Source organism: Choloepus didactylus, chromosome 10, assembly GCF_015220235.1.
Source record: "Choloepus didactylus isolate mChoDid1 chromosome 10, mChoDid1.pri, whole genome shotgun sequence".
In the NCBI taxonomy this organism is placed as follows: Eukaryota; Metazoa; Chordata; class Mammalia; order Pilosa; family Megalonychidae; genus Choloepus; species Choloepus didactylus.
Window position 1 is genome coordinate 94,676,376 of NC_051316.1, and position 20,052 is coordinate 94,696,427.

At 40.6% G+C, this 20,052-nt stretch overlaps 1 protein-coding gene across 4 annotated transcripts in view; it reads right to left on the bottom strand.

Annotated features, from left to right (window-relative positions):
• The window catches only part of RALGPS1 (Ral GEF with PH domain and SH3 binding motif 1), a 427,751-nt gene that overhangs the window by 388,338 nt on the left and 19,361 nt on the right, over positions 1-20,052 (bottom strand). For 3 of the 4 annotated variants that reach the window (XM_037798268.1, XM_037798267.1, XM_037798269.1), the window contains exon 2: positions 13,983-14,062. The gene's annotated coding sequence lies outside the window, so the exon portion shown is untranslated. Of the gene's footprint in view, positions 1-10,525; positions 10,859-13,982; positions 14,063-20,052 lie in introns of those variants that run through there. The other variant, XM_037798271.1, reaches the window with a different exon arrangement.

The following is a 20,052-nucleotide window of genomic DNA, read 5'->3' on the forward strand; positions in this document are numbered from 1 at the left end:
ACCAATAAGGAAATTGAAAACCTAAACAATCTGATAAATGAATTAGATTTAACAGACATCTACAGGACATTACATCCCAAATCACCAGGATACACATACTTTTCTAGTGCTCACGGAACTTTCTCCAGAATAGATCATATGCTGGGACATAAAACAAGCCTCAATAAATTTAAAAAGATTGAAATTATTCAAAGCACATTCTCTGACCACAATGGAATACAATTAGAAGTCAATAACCATCAGAGACTTAGAAAATTCACAAATACCTGGAGGTTAAACAACACACTCCTAAACAATCAGTGGGTTAAAGAAGAAATAGCAAGAGAAATTGCTAAATATATAGAGACGAATGAAAATGAGAACACAACATACCAAAACCTATGGGATGCAGCAAAAGCAGTGCTAAGGGGGAAATTTATAGCACTAAACGCATATATTAAAAAGGAAGAAAGAGCCAAAATCAAAGAACTAATGGATCAACTGAAGAAGCTAGAAAATGAACAGCAAACCAATCCTAAACCAAGTAGAAGAAAAGAAATAACAAGGATTAAAGCAGAAATAAATGACATAGAGAACAAAAAAACAATAGAAAGGATAAATATCACCAAAAGTTGGTTCTTTGAGAAGATCAACAAGATTGACAAGCCCCTAGCTAGACTGACAAAATCAAAAAGAGAGAAGACCCATATAAACAAAATAATGAATGAAAAAGGTGACATAACTGCAGATCCTGAAGAAAATAAAAAAATTATAAGAGGATATTATGAACAACTGTATGGCAACAAACTGGATAATGTAGAAGAAATGGACAATTTCCTGGAAACATATGAACAACCTAGACTGACCAGAGAAGAAATAGAAGACCTCAACCAACCCATCACAAGCAAAGAGATCCAATCAGTCATCAAAAATCTTCCCACAAATAAATGCCCAGGGCCAGATGGCTTCACAGGGGAATTCTACCAAACTTTCCAGAAAGAACTGACACCAATCTTACTCAAACTCTTTCAAAACATTGAAAAAAATGGAACACTACCTAACTCATTTTATGAAGCTAACATCAATCTAATACCAAAACCAGGCAAAGATGCTACAAAAAAGGAAAACTACCGGCCAATCTCCCTAATGAATATAGATGCAAAAATCCTCAACAAAATACTTGCAAATCGAATCCAAAGACACATTAAAAAAATCATACACCATGACCAAGTGGGGTTCATTCCAGGCATGCAAGGATGGTTCAACATCAGAAAAACAATCAATGTATTACAACACATTAAAAACTCGAAAGGGAAAAATCAATTGATCATCTCAATAGATGCTGAAAAAGCATTTGACAAAATCCAACATCCCTTTTTGATAAAAACACTTCAAAAGGTAGGAATTGAAGGAAACTTCCTCAACATGATAAAGAGCATATATGAAAAACCCACAGCCAGCATAGTACTCAATGGTGAGAGACTGAAAGCCTTCCCTCTAAGATCAGGAACAAGACAAGGATGCCCGCTGTCACCACTGTTATTCAACATTGTGCTGGAAGTGCTAGCCAGGGCAATCCGGCAAGACAAAGAAATAAAAGGCATCCAAATTGGAAAAGAAGAAGTAAAACTGTCATTGTTTGCAGATGATATGATCTTATATCTAGAAAACCCTGAGAAATCAACGATACACCTACTAGAGCTAATAAACAAATTTAGCAAAGTAGCGGGATACAAGATTAATGCACATAAGTCAGTAATGTTTCTATATGCTAGAAATGAACAAACTGAAGAGACACTCAAGAAAAAGATACCATTTTCAATAGCAACTAAAAAAATCAAGTACCTAGGAATCAACTTAACCAAAGATGTAAAAGACCTATACAAAGAAAACTACATAACTCTACTAAAAGAAATAGAAGGGGACCTTAAAAGATGGAAAAATATTCCATGTTCATGGATAGGAAGGCTAAATGTCATTAAGATGTCAATTCTACCCAAACTCATCTACAGATTCAATGCAATCCCAATCAAAATTCCAACAACCTACTTTGCAGACTTGGAAAAGCTAGTTATCAAATTTATTTGGAAAGGGAAGATGCCTCGAATTGCTAAAGACACTCTAAAAAAGAAAAACGAAGTGGGAGGACTTACACTCCCTGACTTTGAAGCTTATTATAAAGCCACAGTTGCCAAGACAGCATGGTACTGGCACAAAGATAGACATATAGATCAATGGAATCGAATTGAGAATTCAGAGATAGACCCTCAGATCTATGGCCGACTGATCTTTGATAAGGCCCCCAAAGTCACCGAACTGAGCCATAATGGTCTTTTCAACAAATGGGGCTGGGAGAGTTGGATATCCATATCCAAAAGAATGAAAGAGGACCCCTACCTCACCCCCTACACAAAAATTAACTCAAAATGGACCAAAGATCTCAATATAAAAGAAAGTACCATAAAACTCCTAGAAGATAATGTAGGAAAACATCTTCAAGACCTTGTACTAGGAGGCCACTTCCTAGACTTTACACCCAAAGCACAAGCAACAAAAGAGAAAATAGATAAATGGGAACTCCTCAAGCTTAGAAGTTTCTGCACCTCAAAGGAATTTCTCAAAAAGGTAAAGAGGCAGCCAACTCAATGGGAAAAAATTTTTGGAAACCATGTGTCTGACAAAAGACTGATATCTTGCATATACAAAGAAATCCTACAACTCAATGACAATAGTACAGACAGCCCAATTATAAAATGGGCAAAAGATATGAAAAGACAGTTCTCTGAAGAGGAAATACAAATGACCAAGAAACACATGAAAAAATGTTCAGCTTCACTAGCTATTAGAGAGATGCAAATTAAGACCACAATGAGATACCATCTAACACCGGTTAGAATGGCTGCCATTAAACAAACAGGAAACTACAAATGCTGGAGGGGATGTGGAGAAATTGGAACTCTTATTCATTGTTGGTGGGACTGTATAATGGTTCAGCCACTCTGGAAGTCAGTCTGGCAGTTCCTTAGAAAACTAGATATAGAGCTACCATTCGATCCAGCGATTGCACTCCTCGGTATATACCCGGAAGATCGGAAAGCAGTGACACGAACAGATATCTGCACGCCAATGTTCATAGCAGCATTATTCACAATTGCCAAGAGATGGAAACAACCCAAATGTCCTTCAACAGATGAGTGGATAAATAAAATGTGGTATATACACACGATGGAATACTACGCGGCAGTAAGAAGGAACGATCTGGTGAAACATATGACAACATGGATGAACCTTGAAGACATAATGCTGAGCGAAATAAGCCAGGCACAAAAAGAGAAATATTATATGCTACCACTAATGTGAACTTTGAAAAATGTAAAACAAATGGTTTATAATGTAGAATGTAGGGGAACTAGCAGTAGAGAGCAATTAAGGAAGGGGGGAACAATAATCCAGGAAGAACAGATAAGCTATTTAACGTTCTGGGGATGCCCAGAAATGACTATGGTCTGTTAATTTCTGATGGTTGTAGTAGGAACAAGTTCACTGAAATGTTGCTATATTATGTAACTTTCTTGGGGTAAAGTAGGAACATGTTGGAAGTTAAGCAGTTATCTTAGGTTAGTTGTCTTTTTCTTACTCCCTTGCTATGGTCTCTTTGAAATGCTCTTTTATTGTATGTTTGTTTTCTTTTTAACTTTTTTTTCATACAGGTGATTTGAAAAAAGAAGGGAAAGTTAAAAAAAAAAAAAAAAAAAAAAAAGAAAAAAGACAAACAAGGGAAACAAAAAAAAAAAAAAAAAAAAAAAAGATGTAGTGCCCCCTTGAGGAGCCTGTGGAGAATGCAGGGGTATTCGCCTACCCCACCTCCATGGTTGCTAACATGACCACAGACATAGGGGACTGGTGGTTTGATGGGTTGAGCCCTCTACCATAAGTTTTACCCTTGGGAAGACGGTTGCTGCAAAGGAGAGGCTAGGCCTCCCTGTATTTGTGCCTAAGAATCTCCTCCTGAGTGCCTCTTTGTTGCTCAGATGTGGCCCTCTCTCTCTGGCTAAGCCAACTTGAAAGGTGAAATCACTGCCCTCCCCCCTACGTGGGATCAGACACCCAGGGAAGTGAATCTCCCTGGCAACGTGGAATATGACTCCCAGGGAGGAATGTAGACCTGGCACCGTGGGACGGAGAACATCTTCTTGACCAAAAGGGGGATGTGAAAGGAAATGAAATAAGCTTCAGTGGCAGAGAGATTCCAAAAGGAGCCGAGAGGTCACTCTGGTGGGCACTCTTATGCACACTTTAGACAACCCTTTTTAGGTTCTAAAGAATTGGGGTAGCTGGTGGTGGATACCTGAAACTATCAAACTACAACCCAGAACCCATGAATCTCGAAGACAGTTGTATAAAAATGTAGCTTATGAGGGGTGACAATGGGATTGGGAAAGCCATAAGGACCAAACACCACTTTGTCTAGTTTATGGATGGATGTGTAGAAAAGTAGGGGAAGGAAACAAACAGACAAAGGTACCCAGTGTTCTTTTTTACTTCAATTGCTCTTTTTCACTCTAATTATTATTCTTGTTATTTTTGTGTGTGTGCTAATGAAGGTGTCAGGGATTGATTTAGGTGATGAATGTACAACTATGTAATGGTACTGTAAACAATCGAAAGTACAATTTGTTTTGTATGACTGCGTGGTATGTGAATATATCTCAATAAAATGATGATTAAAAAAAAAAAAAAAAAAAAAAGAGTTAAGGAGAAGGGTAGAAGTGCTAAAAATACAGGGGGTTGGGGGAGGTTGACATTTTCACATCAAACTTCGTGAACAGATTTTGCTTTCAAGACAGTGAACTGGGTCCACACATTTGCCTTGCCCCTCTCCAAATAAATAGAAGAAGAAGAAGAAGAAGAAGAAGAAGAAGAAGAAGAAGAAGAAGAAGAAGAAGAAAAAACATCCAATGCAGCATTGAATACAGGATAGGATGCCATCAATGAGCCAGCTATTACGAAGAATTTCTAGAAAACTTGAAGCAAATAAAATTGGGTTGAGGAGAAAACTCTGAGTGTTAGATATCCCATAAAAAGACCCATTATTCTCTGTACAAAAACAATCCGTAATGATACATGAGCCCACTAACAGGGAGGAAAAAATAGCTAGAACTAAACCTTAAAAGAAACATGCAAAACTCATTTGAATAAAATTATGAAAGTTTACAAAAACACAAAAAAGAAAATTTAAATCAAAGGAAAGACATTTCACTCCCAATGAATAAGGAGACAATATTGTTAAGGACATCAATGCTCCCCAATTAATCTACAAGTAAAGAGCAAATTCAATCCAAATCCTAAGGTGATTCATTCTGGAACTCATCAAACTGATTCAAAATTTCATCTGGAAGAATAAACAAAAATAGCTAGGAAGTTTTCAAAAAAGAAGCATAATGAGAAGAGACTTGTCCTGCCAGGAAGACACAGTCAATAAACGGCACTGAAAGAGATGAACAGATCAGTGGGATAGAACACAGTCCAGAAAATAAGCTCAAGGATTTATAAAGATTAATATATGATCAAGGTGGCATTTCAAACAGTGAGGAAAAATGGATTACTCAATAAATGTTGATGAAACAATTTACTATTCACTTGGAAAGGCAATTTGTTTAACATATTACCTGATATCACACATAAGAATAAATTTTTGATAAAGAATTCAAATCAAAAAATAAAAATATTAGAGTAAACAAGCAATATTTTTATAATTTTTCAGCAAAGAAGTTCTCTGTAAGGGTGATGCAAAGGCTAAAAAACAAAGGAAACTACTGACAGGTTTAATTACATTAAAAAGTGAAACTTCTGCACGAAAAAAGACCTTTTGAAAAAGATGAAAGACAATCAATAAACTAGGAAATGGGTGTTTGTGTTATCACATGATGTATGATGAATTAACATCCTTAATAGTGAAAGAATTCCTCTAAGAGCCCTGGCTCAACATTGACAGATGCCTGACCTTGGGCAGGGGGCTTGTTCTCTTTAAGCCTCAGCTTGCTAGTCTATAAAGTAGAGACGCTAATGACAGCACCTTTCTCACAGTGTTGTTGTAAATGAGATGCTGTTCTAAAGCCCAGGACCTGAACACAGAAAGGAAATCATCAATAGGTGACCAGAAGGTATGCTCCAGGGTTGTCCCGCCTGCAACGTTGTCTACAAAAAAGAAAGAAAACACTGGGAAACAATATGAATGTGTTTCAGTACAGGTAGTTAGTGTTTTCATTCAATGTGAGACTAAGCAGTGGTTAAAAAGAAACAGGGGATCAACATTTACTGATGGAGAAAGATGTCTACAAACCCCGGAGTATATTCAGTCCCATTCATTCATTCATTCATTCAAAAAATACTATTCAAAGTCTAGTGTGTGCCAGCACTCTTCTAGGTGCTGAGGATAGAGCAGTGAAGAAAAAGCCAGAAATTCCCATCCTCAGTACATTCTAATGGAAGAAGCCAAATATCAAATAAATCATTCAGTAAAATATATGGTGTGTCAGGTGGTGATAAGTGATAGAGAAAAAAAAGAAGGGAAAGGGGGTAGGCAGTATGGGAAAGGGACAGAGTTGCAAATGTAAAAGGGGGGAGGGGGCCTGAGAAGTCCTTACTGAGAAAGTGACATATGAACATGATTTTAAATATTTATACAAACTTGTGATACACACGACAGTACAATAGGATACACTCTAAACTGCCAATATCCTTAGTAAGATGTCATTGGATGGAATTTTTACTTTCTACTTTTTGTACACTTAGTATTGTTTGATTTCTTTTAAAATAAACATGGAAAATATTCATGCCCATCACAGCATTAGAGAAGAAAACTGAAAATAAACTTCCACAGACAGTCCACAGATTGCAAGGATGACTCAGAGCATTTAAGATGCTCCAGGGCCCAAGCCCAGGAGGGATCTGAATGCCTGGTGCTGCAGCACCATCCTGTGGTCAGTTGCCTGACTGCACCATCTTCTTTTCAATCCTGTCAAGAAAGCAAAAGAGGCAAGATGCAAAACTGCATACAATTAATATGCAAACATAACTGTACTATGGACAGAAACTGGAAGGGGATGTGAGCAAATACAATCTGATTTGTTGAGGTGGCAGGGTCATGGGGGAATTTGTTTAGCTTGGAATTTCAAGCATAGGTTTATAATGATGTTTCATTCCTTTATTTGTAACTGCAAGGAACTTATGGGACAGCTGAATATACTCACTTGCTGGACAGAAGAGGACTGAAAGTAGGTTGGGAAGCACAAATCCATGACCCAAGCCATTTGCACGTGTCCCCAAGAAGCTTGGGAGATTCATAAAACAGAGTGAGGAGACCTCAGGGTACAGGTTGCTTGCAGGAGAAGGAGCCTTTCTCAAGGGAAATACCTGGAGGACAAGGTCTCAGGAGTCTAACTGGGGTAAGTAGCTACATCCTTGCCCTCAAATGACTAACACTAACTGCGCATGTGCACAGACCACTAAACGAGTGCCTCCTCACCAAAGCCCAGGGGAGTCTGAGGCACATACCCTGGGTTAGAGGGAAATGACACTGATCACACCCAGAACTCTGTCTGGAATACTGTTTCCTGTCCCACCCCCAAACTTCAGGTTGCCTCCCCTGAGAAGCCTTCCCTTACTCCCCAGTATTACGGGTACCCCCTGCTTACCTTTCTGTAGCACTTATCACTCTCACACGGAAGGAATTACTGCTTTCTCTTTGCACCTCCCTACCAGACCATGAGCTTCATAATATCTCATTTACCACTGGAGAGGGGCAAGTCTTGGAAGTCCAACAGTCCTGGGTGTGAATCCTGGCTCTGCCACCTACTACCTGTGTGAGTGCAGGCAAGTGCCTATAAGTTTCAGTTTCCCCCTGTAAAGTGAGAATAGTACTGTACTTACCTCATGCCGCTATTACTAGGATTAATTAACAGCAAAAGCTGGCACCTAAGAGTACTGGTGGGTGCCAAGCACTTGTCTAAGCACTTTCTATGTATTAAGTCCTTTAAACGAAGCCACCTCTGAGGAGGTGGCACAGGGTAAGCACTCAAATACTATTATTATGTCTTCTGTCCCCAATACATAGTCTGTTGTGGTCTCAATAAAAATGAATGAACTATTCACCTAACCTAATATGGCAAAGAAAGGAACAGAGTCAGAACAAGACTTCTGGCTTAAGCCACCCCATCAACAATCCCAGCTGCCTGGCTCTGCTCCCAATAAAAGGCTCAAGGGCCACACAAAAGGACTTCAAGGAGAGAAAGTGACTCTGGCAGATGCAAGCACCCATACAGGACTCCCAGTGAAGAACATGCCCTGTCCTTGCTTTCTATTTGCTTTCTCCCTAATTGCTTGCATTCCAACCCACTTCCAACTGGTCAGGGCCTGGTCCTTATAGTGGAAGGGCAAAAGACAAGGTTGCTGAGGCAAGCTGGGTCTGAGGGAAGAAGGAGGGCCTCAGAGGCACCCATCCTACCATGTATGCTACCCGTAGAGCAGGTTCATTGAGAATCACAGACCTTGATGAGGAACAGGTTCTGTGCTGGGAGCATGCAGTCCCTCTGCCAGCCTCTCCCCATCCAGTCCCTTGCAAGTGGCTCCACTTTATGTGCAGCCCAGCAAAGAAAGGAGAGATGTGCAGGGACCAGAACTAGTGCCAAGATACTGCTAGACCACACCCATGACCACACCCACCCTACTGCCTCTCACTGCCCAGCTTAAACAGGGGCTGGTTTTAATTTCTGACACTTCCCTCTCCTACCCCACACACCACCCCTTCTCTTCTCCTGGCTCCTTCTTAGTCTCGTTTCCAGTCTCGTTCTGTCACATCCTCTGGGAACCCTTCTGTGGCTCCTATACTATGGACTGTTTATATCCTCTCACGGGCTTTCAGAGCAATCCTACTTCCTCCACAGCATTCATATTTGTCATTAATCACACTCCATCTTCCTCACTGGACTGCCAGAGCTGTGCCCATACTCTTGGCTGTCTCTCAAAGCTGACCAGTAAGAGGGTTGCAAAGTGTCAGGTCCCAGCCCACAGCTGCCATGGCTCACGAACCCTTCCCTGAGCAGCTCCACCACACACATCAACCATCTCTAACTCATGTATTGATGGGACCAGAGCTCCCTCTTGATCAAGCAGGACCTTAAGCTGCTGTTTATTTATGTTTGGGTTCAAGAATGAGATGTTCAGAAACAGGAAGACGCCAAACGTTGGCACAGCTGATAGCCTAAAGCTTATTACAAAAAGGAAAGTTAGTCTTCTTGTATAAATTGTGAGATTTATAAAGACAATCTTAAGAAACAAATGACAGAAAAGAAAGTGTAGTTATTTATCTAGGGTATTTCTTGATATTTTATTATTTTTAAATTATATTTTATTTGGCTTCTTGTTTAAACTACAAAAGCAACATATCCTTGCCGCTATAAGCCAAATCCAACAGAGGTGTATAAATTAAAAAGCCATTAACCCACCCTTCCCTCAGTGTCCTCTCCCTTCCACCTAAGGTAATCACTGTGAGCAGCTTGGAGTGTATCCTCCCAAGCCTTTCTGCCAGGCAACATAAATACATATGACCAAGTGGGACTTAGCCCAGACACCAGGGCTGTACCTTCAAATGCCTTGGGGCCAAAGCAGACCACATCAATGGTGAAGATGCAGGTATAATAGGATAAAGACAGACAGGGTCTGTGATTAGCTGTACCACTCAAAGCTTTCAAATTTGAAATGTGTAAACCATTGAGCTGGCATATAAAACATCCAGGAGGAGGATTAGACAAGAGTTCCTAGGACAGCGTAGCAGAGTTGATAAAAGCTCAGATTCCGGAGCTCTGGTCCCATCCTGGGCCCACTATTTATTGCCTGGGGTACCATAATAAGCAAGTTATTTAGTCTTTCTGTGCTTCAAATTCCTTATCTGAAAACAAACAAACAAACAAAAAAACTAATAGTTCCCACCTTGTAAGTCTATGGTGAGAATTAAATAAGATAATGACATGAAACCTGGTACACACTATTATCTGCCACCATGGGCCACCAGTATACAACCCCTGCTGGACACATTTCTCTGCAATTTGTTTTAAAACCTAATGATATATCATGGCCTTTGTCACATCAACACATAGAGCTGGCTCTTCTGTTTTAAGTGCTGCCTAATATACTGCAGGAGGGTACTCCTGTTCTTTCCAGCTTTTTACCACTACAAACAACGGTACAGGAAACAGCTTTATATATATATATCACTGTTTGCACTGATGCTTCCTTTCTGCAGGAGAGACTCCTAGAAATATGATGTTGGGTTGCCGGGTATGGATATTTTAATATTTATTAGACATTTTCAAATTACATGCACGAAAACTTGGAACAATTCATATTCCCATCAGCAATATATGGAAGCACCCACGTCCCCCAATCACTTGCTAATGCTGGTGTTTTCAATTCTTGTAACTTTTTACCAATTGGAAAGGTGAAAAAGATAACTCATTGTTTTAATTTGCATTCTGCTAGTGATTACCTTCTGAAGCAAAGATCCCAAGTTCTTCCTTTTTCTAGCTGAGCATTCCCTAGGCTCCCCTGCAGTTCTGTATGGCTAAGTTCTACTGAATGAGATGTAAATATAAGTGCCATGTGGTACTCTTGAGAAGTGTGTCTCAAAGGGAGAGTGCACACCATTGTTCCTCATTTTCTCCTTCCTGATTCTGGAATGCAAATGTGATTTCTGGAACTCCAACAACCATCTTGGCTCAGGAGAAAAGCTCCTATGGATGGAAGAGCAGCAAAGTGTAAGGAACCTGGGTCAATGACTTTGATCCCATCATATCAATCCTTGGACTGCCCACCTCTGTACTTCTTTATGCACCCTTATATGTTTAAGCCATTGTTATTCAGGAGTTGTTATTACATGCAACCAAAACTAGTCCTAACTAATATGCCTTCTGATTCTGGACAGTCAAAATTGAACCCTTATTTCTCTTTCAATAACACAAATAAATAACTATGCCCCATATTTTATTTGACCTATGTTTATTTAATTATACTGAAAGTGGAACACTCATCTCCATACTCTCTCCTCCCTCCTCCTTCAAGCCTCAGGTCTTGCAGAAATGGTTAAGAATTTTAGTGTCAGCCGACTGTTTTTCCTTATAATAGGTCTCCTCTATTTTAAAAATTCTTATTTAATACATAATAAAACTTTAATTCATAGTAGCAATATCCATTTAGATTAAAGGATTTGCTTTAAAAGGTACACTGTTCTTAACTGTTTCCTGTACTATTCTCTTCCCCTAACTCAGTATCTCTGCTCTGCTACAAATATGTTTTGGTTAAAGAACTTCCCTGGATAATATCTCAGGTATACTCAACAGATAACTTATGTTTTGTGTCTGCATGTGTTTGAAAATTGTTTTCTTTTGCAATGGCATATGAGTGATATCTTGGCTGAATATATAGAGGACTGCAGCCTTCTCTCTTTAACAATCTAGAGACATCATTCCACATCTTCCAGCCTCGTGGGTTGCATATGGGAAACCCAATGAAAGTCTAATTCTCTTTCCTTTGCAAACAACCTATTCTTTATTCCTAAAAAACTTTAAGATCTTCTCTGTCTTCCTGGAGTTTGGGAACTCCACCAGAGAATAACTAAGTATTGGTCTAGTGTGAGCTGAACAAATCCGTTCAATATGAAGAATCAAGTATTGCCTCGGCTCAGTGAAATTTTCTTCTATTGTTTTTATATTACCTTTCTATCTGTTCCTTTTTCTCCTTCTGGAGCTCCTATTATTCGCATGTCAAGTCTCCTAATAAGGCCTCCAAGTGTCTCACATTTTAATTCTTCATTTCCATTTCTTTTGACTATTGCTCTGGGTTGTGGGATATTTCTTCCATTTGAACTTCCAAACCTCAAATTTCAGTTCTATTGTTTTTTAAAAAGCAAAAGCCATGTTTTCTAGTTTCAGAAAGCCCTGGCACACTCTTATCACATCTCATTGGGAGTCCCCCCTTTCCAAATTTAAGTTCTTGTGCATCTCTTCCATTCACCCTGCTTCAAAGGAGCCACTGTTCTGATTATGAAGCATGGCCCTTCTATGGCCAAGTCCCCTTAAATGTGTTGTCTTTTGTCTTAGACTGTTGATGGGTGCAGGTTCTCTCACTTCCTCTTCTTGATAGACTGCTTGCACTTCTGGGGCAGTGGCAAGCTTAAGGCGCTAGACAACTTGACAGTCTTTGTTCACATGGCTCCAGGTGAAAAGAGCTGGCAAACCATGATCATCCCTCTCAGAATTAAAGAGCAGACCCTCCGCAGAGGCAATCCTTTTCCAACTGCATGGACTGGGAGCAACTCAGCCCAGATCTGCTGTGGTCAACAGGATCAGGCAACCCCTCCAAGGGCATATGCAGCAAGTGGGCAGCTGCTGCCCCTCTCATGGAATCCAGCTTTAATCAGACTCATAATCATGGACAGTGGACAGGATCTGCAGTTCCAGAACCAGAATGACCTAGATTCACATCCCAACTCTGCCACTTACTTGCTGTGTAACCTCAAGGAAATCACTTATCTCTGAGACTGTTTTCTCATATGCTCTTTGCTTTAAACTATAGTTATTTCCAGTATACTCTTTAGGGGAACCAATCCCATTGATATGTAAATTTTAGGTAAGGTGCTTCTTCTAAGCTCTATATGAACTGCTTTGGTTTAAGTAATCATGGAATATCAAGGAAGACCGGACCCCTAGACAGAAAGCATCAGAAATTGCATCTTCTGCCTCTTTTGTAATCAGAGGTTGACAGGAAGGTGAGGCTACTAGAAGAATCTGAAAAACATTGTAATATTCCAGCTTTTAATATTTTTGTGATTGCATTTACCTGAATAAAATCTCCTAGGATTCTTCCAGGAAACACTCTCTACCTCTTCTCATATTCATTTATGTTATCTCAAAACCTGAGGGCCATGGCCACAAAGGGGACAGATATCAAGAATCATAATAGAGTCTACGTTGGTTACAATCCTGTAGTATTTTTTGAGCTCTCACTATGTGCAAGATTTTGAGCAAGGCACAGCATGGGATATAATAATGGGCAATAAACAACTCTGCCTTAAAAGAGCTTAAAGTCTACTCAAGGACATAAGGCAGAAGGTACAGGGTACATCAGAAAAGCACAATCCAGTACAGGATGCAGTTAGGGTCACAAGAGGAGGTTAAAACAAGTGTCATGAAGGTGTGAAGAAAGGAAAGTTCCCCATCAGCTGCGGAGAACTTCTAAAAGCATTTTTAGAAGAGGGATAAAATGGGGAAGACAGAATCTCTGGAACAAGAAAGGGGGGAGGGTTTGACCAATAGATTACAGTCCCTTGAAGACAATGATTAAATCTCATTTGTCTTTGTATTCCTTTACCCAACCCCCACCCCCACAGAAGAGCTTACATAGGGAGCTGGCCCTTTCTGAGGGGGCTTGAAGAAAAGACAGTTGAAAATGAGGAAGGGAAATGAACTGGAAAAAGAGAGAGGAGGGAGGTTTGTGGGCAGACCCAGTGACCTGACTGAGGTGGAGAGGGAGGAAATCACCCAAGTAACCCCAGCTATTGTGGAGTCAGACACAGAACATTTGTCTTCTGACCAGTGGTTACAAGAGGGTGACAGCATGACACGTTAGCAATGAAAGATATGCACAAGAAATAGGTAGAGAGAGATAAAAAAAGAAAAGACCCTTGGATACACTTCCCAATAGAAAAAAAACCCAGAGCTTAATCTGGTGAGAAGCAGCCCCTAAAACACCCTCTGCAAGGGGCCTTACCAAGGATGCTGATCCAAGAACCACTCTGCAGCTCCTGGGCACCCTCAGGCTCCATTTGGTAGGAGGTTTCTCTCCAGCTCCACCCAGCTCCCCTGAACCCAGCATGCACCTTTGGGAATCCACACAGCATGACCATCTTAAGAGAGGACACTTCATTTCACAGAAGTGTACTGACTTACCAGGAATACAAGCCTGGCTTCATAATCCCCAGGCCAATAGGATACACCATCCCAGCACGTCTCTTTCCAAGCAGTAGCCACTATAAAAGTAGAAGAAACAATTTGATTTAATCGATGTTCCATACGGTAAGACTTGTTTTTCAAAGCACAGCCAGCTCAGACCTAATGCTGCAAGATCCGATTTCAACCTCTTCTTTGATACGTTAAAAAAGCTTCCCACAGATGATATCATCATTAGCCTATGAGGTAGCAGAGCCTGTCCTAAAATCACTGAAATTAACTTAGTAGATACATCCTCTTTGGCCACTATTCTCCTTTACCATCATGCTATGGATACATACTGTGTTCAATGAGCATGTGAGGGTTTGCATGGGGAATCCACTCCCAAGAATAACAGTGACTCCTGGGAAAATGTATTCTGGCCAGCCAAAAAATACCAGCCAAGGCCTCAGGGACTACCAGCAAGAAAGGAATTCAGGAGTGACCATCACAAACAGTCATGCCCTCAGAGCATATGGCTGCCTGAAAAATGAGTGCATGGCAATGGAGGGAGCACCTGGCATACCCTCTAATTCCACGGCAGCGTATTCCCAGCCCCAGTGGTGAGGACAAGCCGTCGTGCATCAGGACACTGCAGGTTGAGCCTCCAAACCTGCAGAGGGCCCCATCGCTGGACTGTTTTCCAACCCCACCTCCCCATGGCTGCTCCAAAACACCCCCTCTCTCCACAGCAACTACCATGCTCCATACCTGCGTGTGCCCTGGAAGCTTCATGACCTCCTTCACTGAAAATGCCTCCACCCAACTTCAGCTCCCTCAGATCCCTCTTTCTACCTTAAGTGTTTCTGCATCTTCTCCTGGTCCTTCCATCTCACTCCTGAGAAAAAGGCATGCACCTGAGACACAGGGACAAGCCTGCTCTGGGCTCAGGGCTCTTCATTCCTGCTTCTCCCTCACACTGCTATCCTACTGTCTTGCAATTTCAATCTCTTTCTCTCCCTGGTCCTTCTCTCTGCCCAAGAACATCATCAAGTTGCCCCATTCTTCAAAACAGCTCTGACCCTTGAACTCCAGCCTGCTTTCCCAATAGACACTGCTGACTTCCTCACCACATCATCTCACTACTCACCCACTTGGTGACCTCTTACCTGACACTGCTCCCTCCTCATCACCAGGACCTCCTAATTGCCCAGTCTAGTGGCCTAATCCTCTCCTACTTCTTGGTAGCTGTGGAAGCTTGGAGCTGTGTACCCTAGGAAAACATATTCTTATACTTAATCCATTCCTGTGGGTGTGAATTCCTTGCAAGTAGGACCTTTTGATGAGGATACTTCAGGCCCTGTTACTGAAGGCCTTATGGAGAAAGCCACACAGGCAGGGAAAGTCATAAGCTGAGAGGAAGAGCAGTCAGAAGCTGAAAGTCAATGGAATCCCGAAGGGAAGAGAGAAGCCAGGAGATGCCACATGTACTGACAGAAAAGCCAAGGACCAGGGATCGCAGGCAGTCAGCCCCAGAATGACAGTCTTCTGGGAGAAAGTACTGCCTTGATTTTTGAGCATCTATCCTCAAAATCGTGAGCCAATAAATTGCTGTTGTTTAAGCCAACCCATTGCATGGTATGTGCTTTAGTAGTCAGGAAATTAAAACAGTGGCTTTTAATACAGTTCACCTGTCCCTCTTTCTGGACACTCATCTCTCAACCCCAAATAATGACTTCACTATTCTTTTTCTCCTCCCATCTCCTTAGCCTTTCTGGCCTCCTCTGCTGGCTCCTCTCTCTCCTGCCCAGCTGCCTACCAGCAACCCTTTCCTTTCATCCTCTCACCCTTCAGGGCTTCCTCTTCCCTATTCATTCCTCTCAGCCCTTCCTGGAGCCCAAGACACACAAAGGCCTGGCCCCTGCCTCCCTCTTCACCCTCACCTACTGCCCTCCACTTTCTTTCCCACACTTCACGCTGCAGCTTCAAGGAAACCAACCCAAATATAGAAGAAATACACTGACTGAACTGCTTGAGGCTTACCCTCTCCCCAGGCTGCTTCCCACAGCCAGGCATCTGCTCAGGTTGCCCTCTTTTATTACAACCCTGAGCCACTGCTCACCAAACTTTCTGATCCTTCTCTAACAACAGTTAAAAAAAAATTAAACAAGGAACCCTAAAATATGTGTACTTGTTTATAAATTAAATATATACCCTAGTGTACCAAACTATTATATACCTTATAAAATAGTAAATGTTCAAAGGAAGAGATAAAGATGAAATAAATGTCAAAATATTTTTATTTTCAATATAAAAATTTTCATTCCCATTATTAATGTTTTTAGTGAGAACAATGTGGTTATATGCTTCTTTTTAGTGTTTCAAATAAACTTTAATGGAAGTACAACATACAGACAGAAAAATACACACAATATAAGTGGATGGCTCAAAGAATTTTCACAAGATGAACACACCCATGCAACCAGCACCCAGCTCAAGAAACAGAACATCAGCCCCCCAGAAGTTCGCTTGTACCTCCTTCTGTCACTCACTCACAAGGGTAACCACTATTCTGACCACTAACAGCATAGATTGGTTCTGTTTTTAGACTTCATATAAATGGAATTATACAGTATATATTCTTTAGTGTGTGAATGAACATTACATTTATGAAATTCATCCAGATTTTTATACGAAATCATTGGTCATTAATTCTTGCTGACTACAGTATTCCACTGTGGAAGTATACAACAATGTATTGTCCATTCTATTACTGATAGACAGTGGGGTTGCTTCCAGTTCAGACAGTGCTGCTATAAACATTCTCACACATTTTGGTGTATATTCATATACATTTCTGATGGGTGGATACCAAGGAGTGGAATTGCTGGACCATAAGGTGTGTGCATGTTCAGCTTTAGCAGATGATGGCATATGGTTGTCCAACATGGCTAAACCAATTTATGCTCCACAAGTTCAAGGTGCTGTATATCCTTACCAACACTTGGTATTATCTATCTTTTTCATTTTAGCTATTCTGGTGGGTGAAATATCACAAAGTAAAAATGAGATTGTCCCTTTTGTAGATGAGGAAAAAAAAAGTTAAGTTTGTCTCTCAAGCACACAAACCTAATGTGAGTCAGAATAGGAATCCAGGTCTTCTGGTTCTAAACATGGTGCTGTTTCTGCTTGTAGCCAAATATTGTCTCTAACATAAATACCCCAACAACAGGGGAATATTAAAGCACTAAAGCAGTAATAAAAAGAACATGCTTGTGTACTATGCTAATCCCAACACACCACTCATGACAGAAAAGAAAAAAGAAAATAGTCAATCAATCCAACTTTGAGAGGAACACACAGAAAATGGTCTGGACATATTATACCCCAAAGTGTTAACAGCAGGTCAAATGGTGACTGTGTATTTCTTTTTATTTTTTAATTTTTTGTCTATCTTCATTTCTTTTTTTTCTATAATAATGAGAAATGTTATTTATTTGAAATATAATTCATATACCATCAAATTGACCTTTCAAACTGCACAATTCAGTGTTTTCAGTATATTCACTAAGTTGTGCAACCATCACCACCATCTAATTCCAGAACATTTCCATCACCCCAAAAGAAACCCCATATACATTAGCAGTCACTCCCCATTAATCCCTTCTTCCAGTCTCAGGCAACCACTAATCTACTTTATGCCTCTGTTGATTTGCCTCTTCTGAACATTTTATATAAATGGAATTATGCAATATGTGGCCTTTTGTGTCTGGTCTCTTTCACTTAGCATAATGTTTTCATGGTTCATCTATGTTGTAACATGAGTCAGTGTTTCGTTCCCTTTTATGCCTGAATAATATTCCATCAAATGAATATACCACATTTATTTATTCACTTATCAGCTGACAGACATGTGGATTATTTCTACTTTTTAGCTACTGTGAATAATATTATGAACATTCATGTACAAGTTTTTATGTGGATATATGTTTTCAATTCTCTGGGGTATATACTTACAAGCAGAATTCCTGGGTCATATGGGAATCTATATTTAACTTCTTGAGAAACTTCCAAACTATTTCCAAAGTGGCTGGATCATTTTACATTCCCACCAGCAATGTACAAGGGTTCCAATTTCTCCACTTCCTCACCAACATTTGTTATTGTCTGCCTTTTTGATTTACAGCCATTCTAGTGCTGACTGGCCATGTGTATATCTTCTTAGGAGAAATGTCTACTCAAGACCTTTGCTCATTTTTAATTGGGTTATCTTTTATTGTAGAGCTGTACAAGTTCTTTATATAGGCTGGATACTAGACCCTTATCAGATAGCTGATTTGTAGATATTTTCTACCATTCTGTGGGTTGTCTTTTCACTCTCTTCATAGTGTCCCCTGGTGCACAAAAGATTTTAATTTTGATGAAGTCCAATCTATCTATTTTTTTCTTTTGTTGCTAGTGTTTTTGGTGTCATATCTAACCCAAGGTCAAAAAAAACTTACACCTACATTTTCTTCTAAGAATTTTATCACTTTAGCTCTTACATGTGGGTCTTTAATCAATTTGGGGTTAATTTTTGTATATGGTGTAATAGGGATCCAACTTTATTCTTTTGTATGTGGATATCACTGTTCCAGCACCATTTTTTGAAAAGACTATTCTTTTCCCCACTGAATTGTCTTGACATCCTTGTTGAAAATCAATTGACTACAGATGTATGGGAAAGTTATGTTTAATTTACTGAATTCAGCTGCTTCATTGCAGGGTCTCTTCTGAGACTTAAAGCGTGGTTTTACATAGATGTAAGGCTGACTTCAACTTCTACAGGTTGAGCACCTACTCTGAGCTATATACTTAAGGCATGGTCTCTGTAGGAAGGGGTTACAGTTTCAAAATTGGAAGGGCCTTGGATTGAAACCTTCAGGAAATTCCTGAATATTTCTGATAACGATAACACCAATAATGACCTATAGCAATAACTAATACTATACAAGCTGGGCACTATTGGAAACACTTTACATGTATTGACTCACTGAATACTCATATTCATCCTATTATTACTCCCATTTAACAGATGGAAAAAAACCGAAGCACAGGTAGTGAAATAACTTGCACAACAGTTCACAAAGCCAGCAAGTGGTAAAACCAGGATTCAAACCCAGGCAGTGTAGCTCCAGGGTGCATACTCCTGAGCACCATGATTCACTGGCTCTGAGGTGCAGTGTACAATGGGGCTAACAATGCTGACTCGTAAGACTGATATAGGATTAAATGAGATCAGGCATAAGGGAACTGGCACACAGCACGGCCTCAATGAATTTGCTGAGTCTGAATCTCTTCTTTCAGCTGCTCATTTATTCAAAAAGCACTATGCCAAATGTGAGGGATGAAAGATTTGAAAGCTCTCTCTGTGCCCTCTGGTATGCCTGGACATATGTTTTCTAGCTAATAAAATGCTGTGCAGATATACAGCATACCTAGGGCCACTTTTATGCCACTTCCTCAGGGTTTCATCTTTTCAAATTGTCCCAGAAGAGGTTTGCTTGGCACCTTCATTCTGCAGGGTGCTAAAGCCACCAGCCCTGGCCTCCCTGCTGGAGTCACTGAACCTCCAATGTGCAAAGCCCCATCTGCTAAGTAGCTGTGGGCACATCAGTAAGAAAGGCCACCAGCTTCCTCCACTGCTACAGAGCCAGCACCTCGTATCCTTTGGAACCCTGTGTGCCTCCCCAACTGCCACAGTGTCAGCCCAATCAAGGCAGCTGGTCTTCAGGCCTCATTTCCACTGATGAATTCCCAGTGAAGTCCTGATATCCTGTCAGAGCCAATCTCCAAGGAAATGGGAAGGGGGTGGTAGATTCTGAACTAATACTCACAAGTTATAGGCTGGGACTATCCCATGAACCCAGAGGTTGTCAAGAACCAAAACATGCCTACCTGCCTGCCTTCATGTCCAGCTAAGAGCCTGCCCTCTCATGCTATGCTTGACCCCTGTCCCATTGGACACAACCACTCCAGACACTGGTATCTGCCCAAGGACAACACACTTCTCCCCTTGGGATACTGGACACTGGACACTGGCCTGCAGGGT